The 20,238-nt window shown below is 42.3% G+C and overlaps 1 non-coding gene and 1 pseudogene across 1 annotated transcript; both read right to left on the minus strand.

Moving 5' to 3' along the window:
• Positions 1-3,049: 3,049 nt before the first annotated feature.
• LOC106590516 (uncharacterized) lies at positions 3,050-6,836 on the minus strand. The gene is made up of 2 exons (XR_014383063.1): positions 6,428-6,836; positions 3,050-3,270 (listed from the first exon to the last, which is right to left on the minus strand). It is a non-coding gene; the product is annotated as an uncharacterized LOC106590516 (transcript).
• A 2,151-nt stretch (positions 6,837-8,987) lies between these two features.
• On the minus strand, positions 8,988-13,380 carry LOC145865690 (uncharacterized; annotated as a pseudogene).
• Positions 13,381-20,238: the final 6,858 nt, after the last annotated feature.

A 20,238-nucleotide genomic window follows, 5' to 3' on the forward strand; every position in this document is an offset into this window, starting at 1 on the left:
TAGTTTTTCCACAATACTAACATCAATTACAGAAATAAAAGATGGAAGCATGTGCAGAATATTCCAAAACATGCATCCGGCACTAAAGTAATACTGCAAAAAATGTGGCAAAGAAATTCACTTTTTTTTCTTAATACAAAACATTACATTTGAGGCAAATCCAACAACACATTACTGAGTACCACTCTTCATATTTTCAAGCATGGAGATGGCTGCATCATGTTATGGGTATGCTTGTCGTTGGCAAGGACAATAAAAAAGTCCTTGCCAATGACTAGCATACCCATAACATGATGCAGCCATGATAAAAATAAACGAAATAGAGCTAAGAACAGGCAAACAAAGTTGATGCTTCAACAGACACTGGGATAAAAACGTGTTTTTTATGCAGGACAATTATACACTGGAGTTGCTTACCAAGATGAATGTTTCTGAGTGGCCTAGTTACAGTTTTGACTGATATTGGCTTGACCAGCAATGATGAACAACCAACTTGACAGAGCTGATTCTAACAGGTACTGACTAAGGGGTTGAATACTTACAGTGCTGTGAAAAGTATTTGCCCCCTTTCTGATTTTCTGTATTTTTGCATATTTTTTATACTGAATGTTATCAGATCCTCAACCAAAACTTTAGATAAAGGGAACCTGAGTTTACAAATAACAAAAAAAGGTTATTTTTTTCATTTTCTTCACCTTTATTTCACCTTTATTTAACCAGGTAGGCAAGTTGAGAACAAGTTCTCATTTACAATTGCGACCTGGCCAAGATAAAGCAAAGCAGTTTGACACATACAACAACACAAAGTTACACATGGAGTAAAACAAACATACAGTCAATAATACAGTAGAAAAAATAAGTCTATATACAATGTGAGCAAATGAGCTGAGATAAGGGAGGTAAAGGCAAAAAAGGCCATGGTGGCAAAGTAAATACAATATAGCAAGTAAAACACTGGAATGGTAGATTTGTAGTGGAAGAAAGTGCAAAGTAGAAAATAATGGGGTGCAAATGAGCAAAATAAATAAATACATAAATACTGTAGGGGAGGAGGTAGTTATTTGGGCTAAATTATAGATGGGCTATGTACAGGTACAGTGATCTGTGAGCTGCTCTGACAGCTGGTGCTTAAAGCTAGTGAGGGAGATAAGTGTTTCCAGTTTCAGAGATTATTGTAGTTCGTTCCAGTCATTGGCAGCAGAGAACTGGCCCCCTGCTGCTCTCTCTACAGCCAGGTCAGTGCATGTGTATGAAGGTGACACACAGCAGGCCACTCATGGTACTCACGACATCTGTGGTCCTACTCCACCTCAGACACACTGTGTCGTCCCAGCTGGCCACTAGGTGGTGCTAAGAGGTTAGACTCTCAGCTCTGCTATGCCGTATGTCACTTCAGAACACTACTGTATGCTCAGACAAAGGGCGAAATTGTTGTGCAATTCTACACAGTTTGACATGACTTATTATGCCTCTCTTGAGGGGTATTTTAAAGGGGTATTTTGAAAACAGTATAAATGGGTGAGTAAGTAGAAGAATGCTGCAGCTTTAAAGTAACTGTCCAGTTAAAATCTCACTTTCAAAAGTTAATATTCTGTTAACTCATACCCAAATAATGTTGTTGACTCATCCTTTTCTCAAATTTGTGGCCGAAGTGTAAATTGGAAGAATAAAAACACTTAAAAAACCCAACCTCAAACAGCATTTAAAAAATTCTTGGTATTTCCTGACAGAGGATGATGTCATCCTGCTGAGGAGGATGAGCTGGCCAATCAGCGGTATACTCGCGTGAATATTTTTAATGACCAGTATATGCCCACACCATAAATGCTTCCTTATAACATACTTAATTTCAATTTTTCAGAAGGATAACCATTTCACTCATATTGTAATTAATTATAGGTCACATTTCATAAAAATCTGGAAACACTAGACAGTTATTTTAAAGCTAATTTCCTGCACTTCTACACAATTTGCCATTGCTTATGACGTGCTCACATTTTTGTTTGAATTTAAAGTAATTATTGGGGGGGACACGAATATACACCTGTTCTGAATATTGGGGGTGGGGGGGGGGGGGGGGGGGGGGGCATGTTCCCCCATGGCAATTTTGTCTCTGTCTTAGATCAGTGTAACCACATGTATGAACAACATTAGCACAACAACACACTGTAAAGTACTGTATTTTAATGAAATTCTATCAATTTAAAACACAACTAAATAATCTTAAGGACCAGGCAGACAAAAAATAAGCAGAAAAGTGAAGTATGCTGATAGAGGATCTTGGGAGGAGGATGCACTAGATGGTGAGGAGGCGTGTTTACAGTGGAGAGGGTTCCAGTCATGGTCCAACATGTCTTCCTCGCTTTTTCATCACATTCAAATCTAGAGAGAGACAGAAAGATAAGACTGTGTGTGTGTGTGTGTGTGTGTGTGTGTGTGTGTGTGTGTGTGTGTGTGTGTGTGTGTGTGTGTGTGTGTGTGTGTGTGTGTGTGTGTGTGTGTGTGTGTGTGTGTGTGTGTGTGTGTGTGTGTGTGCACAAGAATAGTAAACAAACCAAAATTTGACCAACTGGGGACATTTTCTTAGTCCCCATGAGGTCAAATGCTATTTGTAGGGGGTTTAGAGTTAAGGTTAGAATTAGTGTTAGGGTTAGAATTACGTTTAGGGTTAGGATCTAGGGTTAGGAGCTAGGGTTAGGGTTAGGGTTAGAATTACATTAAGGGTTAGGGTCAGAATTACGTTAAGGGTTAGGTTTAGGATCTAGGGTTAGGGTTAGGAGCTAGTGTTAGGTTTAGGGTTAGGAGCTAGGGTTAGAGTTAGGGTTAGAATTACATTAAGGGTTAAGGTTAGGAGCTAGTGTTTGGTTTAGGGTTAGGATCTAGGGTTAGGGTTAGAATTACATCAAGGGTTAGGGTTAGGAGCTAGTGTTTGGTTTAGGGTTAGAATTAGTGTCAGGGTTAGGATTAAGGTTAGGGTTAGGGAAAATAGGATTTTGAATGGGACTAGATTCTGCATCGCCACAAGGTTAGCTGTACAAGACTGTGTGTGTGTGTGTGTGTGTGTGTGTGTGTGTGTGTGTGTGTGTGTGTGTGTGTGTGTGTGTGTGTGTGTGTGTGTGTGTGTGTGTGTGTGTGTGTTCGAGACTTACACGATGGCATCAACACAGGGTGGCATGGCGTTTTGGATGTGGTATCCTTGCAGTCTAAATTTGATGTGAGAGTCAGACACACTTGTGCAGCAACTTGTGGTGACCTTAGTTGGCCGACGATCTGATAGATAAAAGGGAAGAAAGGAAGTGAGAGAGAAAGGGAGACAGAGAAAGACAGAAATAAAAGATTTAGACAGGCAGCCCAATTCTGTTCTTTTGTTTTTACTAATTGGTATTTTTGACCAATCAGATCAGCTCTGAAAAAGATCTGATGTGAAAGAGATCTGATGTGATTGGTCAAAAGACCATTTAGTGGAAAAAATAAATGATCATGGGCTGCCTGTGTAAACGCAGCCTCTGATCTCTAAACTAACCATAAACATGGTGTGTTTTTAGTTTGTATTTGTACTTATATGGATCCCCATTAGCTCTTCCTGGGGTCCAGCAAAATTAAGGCAGTTTATACAATTTTAAAAACATTACAATACATTCACAGATTTCCCAACACACTGTGTGCCCTCAGGCCCATACTCCCCCCCCCCCCACCACATATCTACAGTACTAAATCCATGTGTATGTATAGTGCGTATGTTATCGTGTGTGTGTGTGCATGTGTCTGTGCCAATGTTTGTGGCCCCTGACAACAGTAGAGGGTGCGACAAAACTAGGGCCTGTAGGACCCTAGTTTTGTTAAGAAGGCAGAGCATCGCTTTATTATAGACAGACTTCTCCCCATCTTAGCTACTACTGCATTAATATGTTTTAACCATAAGAGTTTACAATCTAGGGTTACTTCAAGCAGTTTAGTCATCTCAACTTGCTCAATTTCCACATTATTTATTACAAGATTTAGTTGAGGTTTAAGGTGTAGTGAGTATTTTGTTCCAAATACGATGCTTTTAGTTTTAGAAATATTTAGGGCTAACTTATTCCTTGCCACCCACTCTGAAACTAACAGCAGCTCTTTGTTGAGTGTTGCAGTCATTTCAGTCGCTGTAGTAGCTGACGTGTATAGTGATGAGTCATCCCCATACATAGACACTCTGGCTTTACTCAAAGTTAGTGGCATGTGGTTAGTAAAAATTTATAAAAAAGCAAGGGGCCTAAACAGCTAAACTGGGGAATTCCTGATTCTAACTGGATTATATTTGAGAGGCTTCAATTTTAAAGAACACACTCTGTGTTCTGTTAGATAAGTAACTCTTTGTCCACATTATAGCAGGGGGTGTAAAGCCATAAAACATACATTTTTCCAGCAGCAGACTATGATCGATAATGTCAAAAGCTGCACTGAAGTCTAACAAGACAGGCCCCACAATCATTTTATCATAAATTTCTCTCAGCCAATCATCAGTCATTTGTGTAAGTGCTGTGCTTGTTGAGTGTCCTTCCCTATAAGCATGCTGAAATTCTGTTGTCAATATGTTAACTGTGAAATAGCATTGTAGCATTGTCAAACACCATTTTTTCCAGAAGTTTACTAAGTGTTGGTAACATGCTGATTGGTCGGCTATTTGAGCCAGTAAAGGAAGTTTTACTATTCTTAGGTAGCGGAATGACTTTAGCTTCCCTCCAAGCCTGGGGGCACACGCTCTCTTGTAAGGCTTAAATTGAAGATGTGGCATATTGTCTGCTATTATCCTCAGTCATTTTCCATCCAGATTGTCAGTGGCTTGTCATTGTTGATAGACAACAATAATTTGTTCACCTCTTCCACACTGACTTAATAACGAATTCAAAAGTACAATTCTTGTCTTTCATAATATGGTCCGATATAGTTGGATGTGAAGTGTCAGCGTTTGTTGCTGGCATGTCAGTTTGGGCAGCCAGACTTAATTGCCAAACCTTCTGCCTCATCCCTCTCAACCATACCATTTTTCAATTCCTCGTCAATCCAAGGGGATTTCAGTTTTTACAGTCATTTTCTTAATGGGTGCGTGCTTATTAGTAACTGGAATAAGTAGTTTCATACATTTGTCAAGTGCAGCGTCTGGTTGCTCCTCATTACACACCACAGACCAGCAAATATTCTTTACATCATCAACATATGAATCACTACAACACCTCTTGTATGACCTCTTATACACTATATTAGGCCCAGCCTTTGGAACTTTGGTTTTCCTAGATATGGCTACTATATTGTGATCACTACATCCTATGGATTTGGATACTGCTTTAAAGCAAATATCTGCAGCATTAGTAAAGATGTGATCAATGCATGTTGATGATTTAATTCCTGTGCTGTTTGTAACTACCCTGGTAGGTTGACTGACAACCTGATCCAGTTTGCAGGCACTAGTTACAGTTTTTTCCTGAGTGGGCAGCTTGATGATAGCCAGTCAATATGTAAATCACCCAGAAAATATACTTCTCTGTTAATATCACATACATTATCAAGCATTTCACACATATTATCCAGATACTGACTGTTAGCACTTGGTGGTCTATAGCGGCTTCCCACCAGAATGGGTTTTAGGTGAAGCAGATGAACCTGTAGCCATATTACTTCAACAGTATTTAACATTAGATTGTCTCTAAGCTTTACAGGAATGTGGTTCTGAATATAGACCACAACACCGCCTCTGTTGGCATTTCTGTCTTTTCGGTAGATGTTATAACCATGTATTGCTACCACTGTATCATCAAAGGTATTATCTAAGTGAGTTTCAGAGATAGTCAGAATATGAATGTCATCTGTTACAAGCTAGTTTTTGACTTCATGGACCTTGTTTCTTAGGCTACATATGTTAATTTGGGCTATTTTTAGCACGTTTCTGTTGTTTGATTGTTTTTAATGCTTTACTGGGAAGCTTATCAGTGGTAGACTTACTCATGTTATTTACATTGGAGCTGATAGTGCAGGGTGAGCTGCATGAAGTTATGAGACTGACAGGAAACCATGTGACCTGGTGTCAGAGGTCTACTGAAAATGCAGTATATTCAAACGGTTAGTTATTATCATCCCCCCATGTAAAACTAAACCGTTAAAAAGTATTTTAAATGTATAGAGAACTGTTGTTCGTGGACCACTCTGGGTCCAAGAGGTCTGAGTTATAGGAGGTCTGTCGAAAGCCTGTCAATTACAGTAACTCAATGGAAACTTTAACCACATTGTAACATTTTCTGCATTTTAATGTGAGTGTATATAGCATGATATATATATATTATATATTCATATATAGTTATAGAATGTATACAATCTAATGTGGTATTCAATCATTCACTACATCATCAATCAATCAACCAATGAATGAATCAATCAGTGAATCAGTACTCACAGTTAGCAGATACAGAGGTGAGGTAGACACACATGGTGATCAGGAGGGCCAGAGAGAGGGTCCTGGATTGGAACACGGACATGCTGACTGACTGGCTGACTGACTGACTGACTGGCTGACTGGCTGACTGACTGGCTGACTGACTGACTGGCTGACTGGCTGACTGACTGGCTGACTGACTGACTGGCTTACTGACTGGCTGACGGACGGATGAATGGACGGACAGACAGATTGATGTACCGACTGTTCAACAGGCTACTCTGCTAGGCGCTAAACTACGGAGACGGGTCGGAGGTCTACTGATTGGTCTGGTAACCGTGGCGATGAGTCTGTCTGGAAGGCAGTGGAAGTGTCAGGTTTTGTATCTCACAGTGGGTTACAAACAGCACAAGTGGCAAGTCCCACCTTGCTTTGTTCATGTGTGTGTCATTGTACGATGTGGTCAGTATTGGTAATGGTATTTTCACACCTCCGCCTCTCTCTTTCCTTTTCTGTCTTTATTTCACCCCCTACTACCTCACTTGACAAACCACCAACACTTGCAGCAGTCTTTCTGAGAAAGATGGATTAATTAAGGGTACACACACATACATAGACACTAAAAAGTGTGAACAGCTGATGATGCAAATGCATGGTGTTTTTTTCTGTGTGCACCGTGATGTCAAAACAGTCAGACTGATGACCCAAAAGAAGATTTCCATAATTTAATTTTCTGTTTCATTTCCAGCAAAGTTTCATAGATTTCCTGATGTTTACACCTAAGTTGAATGGATAAGCATAAAATGAAATTGTTCTTACAAACATCTCTTACAGCTACAATATGTAACTTTATGAGTGACCAGATCAAATTCACATAGAAAATTAGTTATAGATGTCATTCTCATTGAAAGCAAGTCTAAGAAGCAGTAACTCTGTTCAATGAGCTCTATTTCTTAGCTTACAGTTCTTAAGTTTCGTTTTTTAGTCTTTTACTTTTGGTTTTGTACACCAGATTCAAACAGCTGAAAATACAGTATTTTTGGTTATTGAAAATATATTTCACAACGGTTTGGATGGTACAATGATTCTCTACACTATTGCTTGTTCTGTCACATAAACTGAAATGAAGCAAACACTTAGAATTTTACCAGCGATTTCTGCATATTGCAAATTTAAAATAACATTGATTGATAAAAAAATGAACAAAGTAAATGTATAAGTAAATAAATACATTTATTAAATAATATTGATAACTCATTGACATGATGAATTACAGACAGCCAAATATGAACCTATTCATCTAAACCACAAAAAGTACTATAAGTCCCCATAAGTACTTGAATAGATTAATAAATAAACACATAAGATACTGGTTTAAAATATAATTCATAATAACTATGAAGGACTGCCCGTTCCATGATCTCGCCATCACGGTTGACAACTCCCTTGTGTCCTCCTCCCAGAGTGCTAAGAACCTTGGCGTGATCCTGGACAACACCCTGTCGTTCTCCACTAACATCAAGGCGGTGACCCGATCCTGTAGGTTCATGCTCTACAACATTCGCAGAGTACGACCCTGCCTCACACAGGAAGCGGCGCAGGTCCTAATCCAGGCACTTGTCATCTCCCGTCTGGATTACTGCAACTCGCTGTTGGCTGGGCTCCCTGCCTGTGCCATTAAACCCCTACAACTCATCCAGAACGCCGCAGCCCGTCTGGTGTTCAACCTTCCCAAGTTCTCTCACGTCACCCCGCTCCTCCGCTCTCTCCACTGGCTTCCAGTTGAAGCTCGCATCCGCTACAAGACCATGGTGATTGCCTACGGAGCTGTGAAGGGAACGGCACCTCCATACCTTCAGGCTCTGATCAGGCCCTACACCCAAACAAGGGCATTGCGTTCATCCACCTCTGGCCTGCTGGCCCCCCTACCTCTGAGGAAGCACAGTTCCCGCTCAGCCCAGTCAAAACTGTTCGCTGCTCTGGCACCCCAATGGTGGAACAAGCTCCCTCACGACGCCAGGACAGCGGAGTCAATCACCACCTTCCGGAGACACCTGAAACCCCACCTCTTTAAGGAATACCTAGGATAGGATAAAGTAATCCTTCTAACCCCCCCCCCCCCCCCCCCCCTTAAAAGATTTAGATGCACTATTGTAAAGTGGTTGTTCCACTGGATATCATAAGGTGAATGCACCAATTTGTAAGTCGCTCTGGATAAGAGCGTCTGCTAAATGACTTAAATGTAAATGTAAACTATAACTGCTCTAATGAATTCTGTAACCACTGCCTCTTCAAATCAGGGTTGATTGGAAAAAGCAGTTCAAAAGAGGACATTGTATTATCAAATCGTTGTACTCCCTGACGAAGGCCATGCAGCCGAAACGTGTCTGCATTTTTAAACTTTGTTTCCATTGAACATGCCATACAAATAAAGGCATTTTAATTTAATATATGAAGAGTGCCTTGGTCCTCTTCTGTCTACCAAACAAACTATTGTGTACCTTAGCAGCAGTTCCCTGCCTACATTTGTTCTCCAACTCTAGTAACCGATTTTACATGATGACAACTGAATAAATTATAACTAGATAATCAGACTATGAAAAACATCAATATGAATAAGATATTCAATATGAATGTAATATGCATATTGAATGTCTGCTTTATAGATATGAAAAAGTGGAACATCAGAGGAGCTTCAGCTTGGCAGTGATTCAACTGGTTGGATGTTGACTGTTGAGTTGAGGCATTCTTGGTCGATTCCCGATGACGGGAGGAGGAGAGAGAGGGAGGAGAGGAAGAGATAGAGGGAGGAGAGGAAGAGATAGAGGGAGGAGAGGAGGAGGCAGGGAAAAGAGAGGAGAGGAGATAGGAAGGAGAGGAGGAGAGAGGTGTGAGAGGAAGTTACGGATGGAGAAGAGGGGAAGCAGGGAAAAGAGGAGAAAACAGAGGGAGGAGAAGAGGTGAGAGAGGGTGGAGAGGAGGGTAAAGAGGTCGTGGTAGGGGTGGAGGTGAGAGAGATCGGAAAGGAGAGCGAGGGAAATGTTGAGCTCAGACGGGCCATTCTAGAAAGGAACAAATTACAATCACTTTCATTTTCTCTTTTGTTCTTTCCTGTGTGTGTATGTCTGTGTATGTGTGATTTTTAACTTACTCAAACTGCTGAATCTTGCGGCGTACCCAGGGTTGTCTATGGTAACTACAGAACAGACCCTTCTCCGTCTCAAAGCTGCAGGAGAAACACAGTGTTAACACTGAAACTGAATGAGTTTGACACAACATGTCTGGGGGGTTTGACACAACATGGCCGCTACATACTGTCAAGCACTTTGTGACAACATATGAGACTGGATAAACCTAAATGAAATAAAGACTAAAAGATATGTTCCTTACATGACGGTCCGTACACAAGGAGCGTTATAGTTCTGAATCCAGTAGCCTGTGATGGGATCGGTCACCTCTGTCCTAGACACTGTCTTACAGCACGACGCCAGCTTTTCTCCATCTACTGAGGAGAGAGAAGAGTTTACATATGTTAAAACAAATCCTCTTGACCTGGCAATCACTTCAAAAACCATGTACCCTGTTACATCCCAGCTCTAATCCCCTAACACTCACTTCCTTCCTCACACCTGTCCCAGTACAGCCCAGCTCTAACACACACTCCCTTCCCCTTACCTGTCCCAGTACAGCCCAGCTCTAACACACACTCCCTTCCCCTTACCTGTCCCAGTACAGCACAGCTCTAACACACACTCCCTTCCCCTTACCTGTCCCAGTACAGCCCAGCTCTAACACACACTCCCTTCCGCTTACCTGTCCCAGTACAGCCCAGCTCTAACACTCACTCACTTCCTTCCCCTTACCTGTCCCAGTCCAGCCCAGCTCTAACACACACTCCCTTCCCCTTACCTGTCCCAGTCCAGCCCAGCTCTAACACACACTCCCTTCCCTTTACCTGTCCCAGTACAGCCCAGCTCTAACACACACTCCCTTCCGCTTACCTGTCCCAGTACAGCCCAGCTCTAACACTCACTCACTTCCTTCCCCTTACCTGTCCCAGTACAGCCCAGCTCTAAAACTCACTTCCTTCCCCTTACCTGTCCTCACAGGTGTGAGTGTTGACGAGGACAAGGCTGGAGATCACTCTGTCATGCTGATTGAGTTTGAATAACAGACTGGAAGCTTCAAAAGGAGGGTGATGCTTGGAATCATTGTTCTTCCTCTGTCAACCATGGTTACCTGCAAGGAAACACATGCCATCATCATTGCTTTGCACAAAAAGGGCTTCACAGGCAAGGATATTGCTGCCAGTAAGATTGCACCTAAATCAACCATTTATCGGATCATCAAGAACTTCAAGGAGAGCGGTTCAATTGTTGTGAAGAAGGCTTCAGGGTGCCCAAGAAAGTCCAGCAAACGCCAGGACCGTCTCCTAAAGTTGATTCAGCTGCGGGATCGGGGCACCACCAGTACAGAGCTTGCTCAGGAATGGCAGCAGGCAGGAGTGAGTGCATCTGCATGCACAGTGAGGCAAAGACTTTTGGAGGATGGCCTGGTGTCAAGAAGGGCATCAAATAAGCCACTTCTCTCCAGGAAAAACATCAGGGACAGACTGATATTCTGCAAAAGGTACAGGGATTGGACTGCTGAGGACTGGGGTAAAGTCATTTTCTCTGATGAATTCTCTTTCCGATTGTTTGGGGCATCCGGAAAAAAGCTTGTCCGGAGAAGACAAGGTGAGCACTACCATCAGTCCTGTGTCATGCCAACAGTAAAGCATCCTGAGACCATTCATGTGTGGGGTTGCTTCTCAGCCAAGGGAGTGGGCTCACTCACAATTTTGCCTAAGAACACAGCCATGAATAAAGAATGGTACCAACACATCCTCCGAGAGCAACTTCTCCCAACCATCCAGGAACAGTTTGGTGACAAACAATGCCTTTTCCAGCATGATAAAGCACCTTGCCATAAGGCAAAAGTGATAACTAAGTGGCTCGGGGAACAAAACATCGATATTTTGGGTTCATGGCCAGGAAACTCCCCAGACCTTAATCCCATTGAGAATTTGTGGTCAATCCTCAAGAGGCGGGTGGACAAACAAAACCCCACAAATTCCAAGCATTGATTATGCAAGAATGGGCTGCCACCAGTCAGGATGTGGCCCAGAAGTTAATTGACAGCATGCCAGGGCGGATTGCAGAGGTCTTGAAAAAGAAGGGTCAACACTGCAAATATTGCCTCTTTGCATCAACTTCATGTAATTGTCAATAAAAGCCTTTGACACTTATGAAATGCTTGTAATTATACTTCAGTATTCCATAGCAACGTCTGACAAAAATATCTAAAGACACTGAAGCAGCAGACTTTGTGAAAATTAATATTTGTGTCATTCTCAAAACTTTTTGCCACGACTGTATATCAACGAATTGGCAAGGGCACTAAAACAGTCTGCAGCACCCGGCCTCACCCTACTAGAATCTGAAGTCAAATGTCTACTGTTTGCTGATGATCTGGTGCTTCTGTCACCAACCAAGGAGGGCCTACAGCAGCACCTAGATCTTCTGCACAGATTCTGCCAGACCTGCGCCCTGCCGGTAAATCTTAGTAAGACAAAAATAATGGTGTTCCAAAAAAGGTCTAGTCGCCAGGACCACAATTAGAAAATCCATATAGACACCGTTGCCCTACAGCACACACAAAAACTATACATACCTTGGCCTAAACATCAGCGCAACAGGTAACTTCCACAAAACTGTGAACGATCTGAGAGACAAGGCAAGAAGGGCCTTCTATGCCATCAAAAGGAACATCAAATTCTACATACCAATGAGGATCTGGCTAAAAATACTTGAATCAGTTAAAGAACCCGTTGCCCTTTATGGTTGTGAGGTCTGGGGTCCGCTCACCAACCAAGAATTCACAAAATGGGACAAACACCAAATTGAGACTCTGCTTGCAGAATTCTGCAAAAACATTCTCTGTGTACAACATCAAATACCAAATAATGCATGCAGAGCAGAATTAGGCCGATACCCGCTAATTATCAAAATCCAGAAAAGAGCCGTTAAATTCTACAACCACCTAAAAGGAAGCGATTCCCAAACCTTCCATAAAAAAGCCTTCATCTACAAAGAGATGAACCTGGAGAATAGTCCCCTAAGCAAGCTAGTCCTGGGGCTCTGTTCACAAACACAAACAGACCCCACATAGCAACACAATTAGACCCAACCAAATCATGAGAAAACAAAAAGAGAATTACTTGACACATTGGAAAGAATTAACAAAAAAATCAGAGTGCACAAGAATGCTATTTGGCCCTAAACAGAGAGTACACAGTGGCAGAATACCTGACCACTGTGACTAACCCAAACTAAAGGAAAGCTTTGACTATGTACAGACTCAGTGAGCATAGCCTTGCAATTGAGAAAGGCCGCCGTAGACAGACCTGGCTCTCAAGAGAAGACAGGCGTTCCACCTAAAAGTAGGTGGAAACTGAGCTGCACTTCCTAACCTCCTGCCAAATGTATGACCATATTAGAGACATATATTTTCCTCAGATTACACAGATCCACAAAGAATTTGAAAACAAACCCAATTTTGATAAACTCCCATATCTACTGGTGAAATACCTCAGTTTGCCATCACAGCAGCAAGATTTGTGACCTGTTGCTACAAGTGAAGAACAAACACCATTGCAAATACAACCCATATTTATGTTTATTTATTTTACCATCGTTACAACACTGTATATATACATAATATGACATTTGTAATGTCTTTATTCTTTTGGAACTTCTGTGAGTGTAATGTTTACTCTTCATTTGAATTGTTTATTTCACTTTTGTATATTATCTATTTCACTTGCTTTGGCAATGTTAACATATGTTTCCCTTGCCAATAAAGCCCTTGAATTGAGAGAGAGAGAGAGCGAGAGTGTTGAATCAAGAAAGGCCATATCTCACTCTCACTCTCATCATGCCAATCAAGTGTGGAAGTTGACAGGAGAACAATAAATACAGCTGATATTGCCAATCATTTTGCAGATTTGTAAAAAGAAAACAACATTATTGACAGATAATGCAAACACCCATTCTTCCAAACATGCTATTGTCCAAATTTTTGATGATCATATTGTGAGCAACAAAACCTGCTCTTTTAGTCTGCCATTGTTTTTACCAGGAGGTGTTAAACCTACCGAAGTCATTACCAAAATGGTAAATCTACAGGTTATGATCTTATGGCCAATTTTGTTTCACTGTGCTGCTTCTCAGATTGCAGCTCCACTGAAGTACATATTTAATTAGTCACTGGAAAAGGTATGGAAGCATGTTAAACTGTGTCCAATCCTGAAAGACAGCAAAGAACCCATTACTCATTCCAATATCTGACCAATCAGTCTGCTCCCTTCACTCAGTAAGATATTGGAGGGTATTGTGAGTAGACAAATATGGGAGAACATGGAAAAGAATGACCTAATCACAGCCAATCAGCATGCTTATCACAAAAACCATTCCAGGACCACTGCATTGATTGACATGACTGACCAGTGGCTCAATGCTGTGGATAATGACAGGTTTGTGGGTGTACTATTTTTAGATTTTACTGCGGCATTTGATTTAGTGGATAATGAAATAATTTTGACAAAATGAATGCATTATGTGTTTAAGGAGACAGCATTGAATTGGGTACAATCATATCTAACTGATAGGAAACAGTCCACCTATATCAATGGGTTGTTTTCTTCCCCTCATGCTTTAAACTATGGAATACCGCAGGGCAGCTGCCTTTGACCACTTCTTTATTTAATATATACCAACGACCTTCCTTATGCCTTATCTGAAACTCAAGCTACTATATTTCTGATGAAACGACAATTTATACAGCAAGACAATTGGTTCAACAGGTACAGCAAGGTCTACAAGTAGATCTGGGAAATATCAGGGAGTGGGTTTGGTGGAACAAACCTGAATGCCAAGAAAACCAAGGTTATGTTGGTCTGGTTCACCAGGAAAAGGCCAACACAACATGGGATACAATTAAGTATGGGGGGAGTACAAATTGAGGAAGTGTCAGAAACCAAACTACTAGGGGTGCAGCTAGACAACTGCTTCTCGTGCTTGTACAAATAACTCGTCTGTGAAAAAAATATTACAATTGCATGCATGATCAGAAAGATAGCTAAATATTTACCGGGAAAGATTCTTAAGCAAATAACCCAAGCATTAATTGGGAGTGAGGTGAACAACTGTTCTGCGGTCTGGAGAAATGCATCAGTAGGGGAAATTAGGAGGCTACAGATTGCACAGAACAAAGCAGCAAGGATTGTTTTAAGGTGGATGTATGATTATTCTGTTGTAGTCATGCACAATGCTCTTGGGTACTCATTAATCAATAAGATAATTGAGAAGAAAAAAAACTGGATTCTTTTCTTTCACAATGCACACCATTTAAAACGGCCCACCTCCATTCAGGACAGTATTGAGCAAGTAAGAGACAGATATTCAGTCAACACTGGGAATAGATGTTCCACCATCTATGTGTTATCCCGGCAGAAAAGAGAAATAGGCTAAATTACATTTTGATTCAGAGTAATGAAGAAGTAGAATAATTTCTGAGCAAACCAGAAAACGTTCAATATGTAAAGTCAAACAATACTTTACAACCATTTAACTATAATACATTGGAAGGTTGTGAAGGACTACGGTAGAGGGAAGGAATCAATCTCTCTTTTCAGACTGTTACAGTATTTATCTGGTCAATATTTCAGTGTATTATGTCTGGTGTTTGTAACAGTGTGTTATATGTGAAAATGTGATTGTATTATAAATTGTATTTTAATGTTTAAGGACTCTGGAAGATTTGTCTAAATGAGGACTAAAAGAGATCCTAATTAAATAAAATTAAATGCCCTCTTGCACACTTCTCACATCTAGGAATCTCCCTCCTACCAAAGAAGTCCAAAGCGAAGAAAAACGTCGCAAAATGTCATCATAATATATGCACAAACTCCTCCTACACCATAAGCATGGCACCTAAAATATTATCAGAACAGAACCTCTCAAGGGACAACTGACACTTCCTGACTTGACCTTGTCGGACAAAGACGCATCAAAACTCAGCAGGACAGACTGCCTGTCCTCCAGGACACCTACAGCATGTCACAGGAAGGCCAAAAAGATCATCAAGGACAACAACCACCCGAACCACGGCCTGTTCACCCCGCTATCATCCAGAAGGCGAGGTCAGTACAGGTGCATCAAAGCTGGGACCGAGACACTGAAAAACAGCTTCTATCTCAAGGCCATAAGACTAGCCAGCTACCACCAGGTTACTCAACCCTGCACCTTAGAGGCTGCTGTCACTTTAATCACTGGCCACTTTAATAATGGAACACTAGTCACTTTAATAATGGAACACTAGTCACTTTAATTATGGAACACTAGTCACTTTAATAATGGAACACTAGTCACTTTAATTATGGAACACTAGTCACTTTAATAATGGAACACTAGTCACTTTAATAATGGAACTCTAGTCACTTTAATTATGGAACACTCGTCACTTTAATAATGGAACACTAGTCACTTTAATAATGGAACACTAGTCACTTTAATTATGGAACTCTATTCACTTTAATAATGTAACACTCGTCACTTTAATAATGGAACACTAGTCACTTTAATTATGGAACTCTATTCACTTTAATAATGGAACACTCGTCACTTTAATAATGGAACACTCGTCACTTTAATTATGGAACACTAGTCACTTTAATAATGTTTAGATACTGTATTCTATTCTACTGTATTTAGTCAATGCCACTCCGACATTGCTCATCCTAATATATATCTCTTAAGTCCATTATTTTACTTTCAGATGTGTGTGTATTGTTGTGAATTGTTAGATACTACTGCTCTGTTGGCGATAGGAACACAAGCATTTCGCTACACCCGAAATAACATCTGCTAAACATGTGTATGTGACCAATAACATTTGATTTGATTTTGATTTGACAATGTCGTCTCCGTTTCACCACGGGTCTGCGTTGCACCAAACGGCAGGCATCACAGACACCAGGAATATTTCATTTGAGCTGGTCCTCCTCAACACTTAATGCCACACCCGGTATCACCCCTTTCAATGGCGCCCAGCTCCGGAGAGCAAAGCAAGTCACAGTTTTCAGCTCCTTCTCGGAGGTCATCACTGCACCTGCCACCACAGTTAATTCATCCTCACTCTCATCACATTCAATTTCCTTCTGTAGCTCTTCAAAAAATATAGAAAAGTGGAATATGTTTAAGGAATTTGGAATGGAGAACTTTTGGTTGTCCACCATCTTCTCCTTCACCAAATCTCCCAGAAGGCTTATGGAATCCCCCACTCCATATTTACGCATACTATGTTCCATTTTCCTCCTTTTTTCCCTGTCAGCCATCTTCATTAGACTCTCCCACTCGCCCAGTCTCCTCGTGTCTTGTTTAATGGCAACAAAGACTTTGCTGAAGGATCCCTACTGTTGAACAATCACCGACGAAGGGGCATACACTTCGGCTACCGAACAATTGAAGAAAACCTTAAAGAAGTCCAAAGCGATGAAAAACTTCACAAAATGTCATCATAATATGTACACAAACTCTTCCTAACAGTTCTGCCTGGGAAGCATGTGGACGCCTTTATAGCAAGTGGTGACCCGTTAATCATTTCAAAGTAATAAGCACAGACACTCCCTTACAGTCCTCTGTATCTCTCTGTCCTAAACCCTCACACAGACACTCCCTTACAGTCCTCTGTATCTCTCTGTCCTAAACCCTCACACAGACACTCCCTTACAGTCCTCTGTATCTCTCTGTCCTAAACCCTCACACAGACACTCCCTTACAGTCCTCTGTATCTCTCTGTCCTAAACCCTCACACAGACACTCCCTTACAGTCCTCTGTATCTCTCTGTCCTAAACCCTCACACAGACACTCCCTTACAGTCCTCTGTATCTCTCTGTCCTAAACCCTCACACAGACACTCCCTTACAGTCCTCTGTATCTCTCTGTCCTAAACCCTCACACAGACACTCCCTTACAGTCCTCTGTATCTCTCTGTCCTAAACCCTCACACAGACACTCCCTTACAGTCCTCTGTATCTCTCTGTCCTAAACCCTCACACAGACACTCCCTTACAGTCCTCTGTATCTCTCTGTCCTAAACCCTCACACAGACACTCCCTTACAGTCCTCTGTATCTCTCTGTCCTAAACCCTCACACAGACACTCCCTTACAGTCCTCTGTATCTCTCTGTCCTAAACCCTCACACAGACACTCCCTTACAGTCCTCTGTATCTCTCTGTCCTAAACCCTCACACAGACACTCCTTTACAGTCCTCTGTATCTCTCTGTCCTAAACCCTCACACAGACACTCCCTTACAGTCCTCTGTATCTCTCTGTCCTAAACCCTCACACAGACACTCCCTTACAGTCCTCTGTATCTCTCTGTCCTAAACCCTCACACAGACACTCCCTTACAGTCCTCTGTATCTCTCTGTCCTAAACCCTCACACAGACACTCCCTTACAGTCCTCTGTATCTCTCTGTCCTAAACCCTCACACAGACACTCCCTTACAGTCCTCTGTATCTCTCTGTCCTAAACCCTCACACAGACACTCCCTTACAGTCCTCTGTATCTCTCTGTCCTAAACCCTCACACAGACACTCCCTTACAGTCCTCTGTATCTCTCTGTCCTAAACCCTCACACAGACACTCCCTTACAGTCCTCTGTATCTCTCTGTCCTAAACCCTCACACAGACACTCCCTTACAGTCCTCTGTATCTCTCTGTCCTAAACCCTCACACAGACACTCCCTTACAGTCCTCTGTATCTCTCTGTCCTAAACCCTCACACAGACACTCCCTTACAGTCCTCTGTATCTCTCTGTCCTAAACCCTCACACAGACACTCCCTTACAGTCCTCTGTATCTCTCTGTCCTAAACCCTCACACAGACACTCCCTTACAGTCCTCTGTATCTCTCTGTCCTAAACCCTCACACAGACACTCCCTTACAGTCCTCTGTATCTCTCTGTCCTAAACAGACAGACAGACAGACAGAGACAGACAGGAACACACTACAGCTGGTCCTGGGACTAACTCTCCTCACAATGACAGACAGGAGCACTTTACAGCTGGCCCTGGGACTAACTCTCCTCACAATGACAGACAGGAACACTTTACAGCTGGCCCTGGGACTAACTCTCCTCACAATGACAGACAGGAACACTTTACAGCTGGCCCTGGGACTAACTCTCCTCACAATGACAGACAGGAACACTTTACAGCTGGCCCTGGGACTAACTCTCCTCACAATGACAGACAGGAGCACTTTACAGCTGGCCCTGGGACTAACTCTCCTCACAATGACAGACAGGAACACTTTACAGCTGGCCCTGGGACTAACTCTCCTCACAATGACAGACAGGAACACTTTACAGCTGGCCCTGGGACTAACTCTCCTCACAATGACAGACAGGAACACTTTACAGCTGGCCCTGGGACTAACTCTCCTCACAATGACAGACAGGAACACTTTACAGCTGGCCCTGGGACTAACTCTCCTCACAATGACAGACAGGAACACTTTACAGCTGGCCCTGGGACTAACTCTCCTCACAATGACAGACAGGAACACTTTACAGCTGGCCCTGGGACTAACTCTCCTCACAATGACAGACAGGAACACTTTACAGCTGGCCCTGGGACTAACTCTCCTCACAATGACAGACAGGAACACTTTACAGCTGGCCCTGGGACTAACTCTCCTCACAATGACAGACAGGAACACTTTACAGCTGGCCCTGGGACTAACTCTCCTCACAATGACAGACAGGAACACTTTACAGCTGGCCGGAGAACGGGAAAAACGCTGGTTGACTTGGAAACATACAAGACGAACTGACACAAAGAGACAGGAAACACAGGGATAAATACACTGGGGAAAACAAGCGACACCTGAAGGGGGTGGAGACAATAACGAGGACAGGTGAAACAGATCAGAGTGTGACACTCTCTCTCTCTCTCTCTCTCTCTCTCTCTCTCTCTCTCTCTCTCTCTCTCTCTCTCTCTCTCTCTATTTTTCTTTAAATAAGTTATATAGGTGTGTCTGAGAGCTTCACTGGTACTTTCGAGAGCTAATGGGTTGAGAAGGCAACATCAGCTATTATTGTCTCACAACACATACACACACACACACACACAATACACTCTGGGTCATTAAGCTCCTATTCAGACAGACTGCTTGATTGCCCTCTATCCTTCTCACATTTCTCTCTCTACTCCCCCCTCATCTCTCTGTTCTCTTCACTCATCTCTCTTTTCTCCCCTCATCCCTCTCTTCTCTCCCCTCATCTCTCTCTTCTCCCACCTCATCTCTCTCTTCTCTCCCCTCATCTCTCTTCTCTCCCCTCATCTCTCTCTCTCTACCCCCTCTCTTTCCACACTCTCTCATCATTTTTTCCTACCTTTAATCATCTCTCTCTCTCTCTCTCTGAATGGTCTCAGTGTGTTTCTAAAAGTGTAATAATATATAGAGGAGCAGCCATCACATAAATAAAACACTGTTACTATCTACAGGACCCCTGCTGCTCTCTCTACAGCCAGGTCAGTGCATGTGTATGAAGGTGACACACAGCAGGCCGCTCATGGTACTCACGACATCTGTGGTCCTACTCCACCTCAGACACACTGTGTCGTCCCAGCTGGCCACTAGGTGGTGTTAAGAGGTTAGACTCTCAGCTCTGCTATGCCGTATGTCACTTCAGAACACTACTGTATGCTCAGACAAAGG

The sequence above is a fragment of the Salmo salar genome, chromosome 29, assembly GCF_965601325.2.
Source record: "Salmo salar chromosome 29, fSalSal1, whole genome shotgun sequence".
Taxonomy (NCBI): domain Eukaryota; kingdom Metazoa; phylum Chordata; class Actinopteri; order Salmoniformes; family Salmonidae; genus Salmo; species Salmo salar.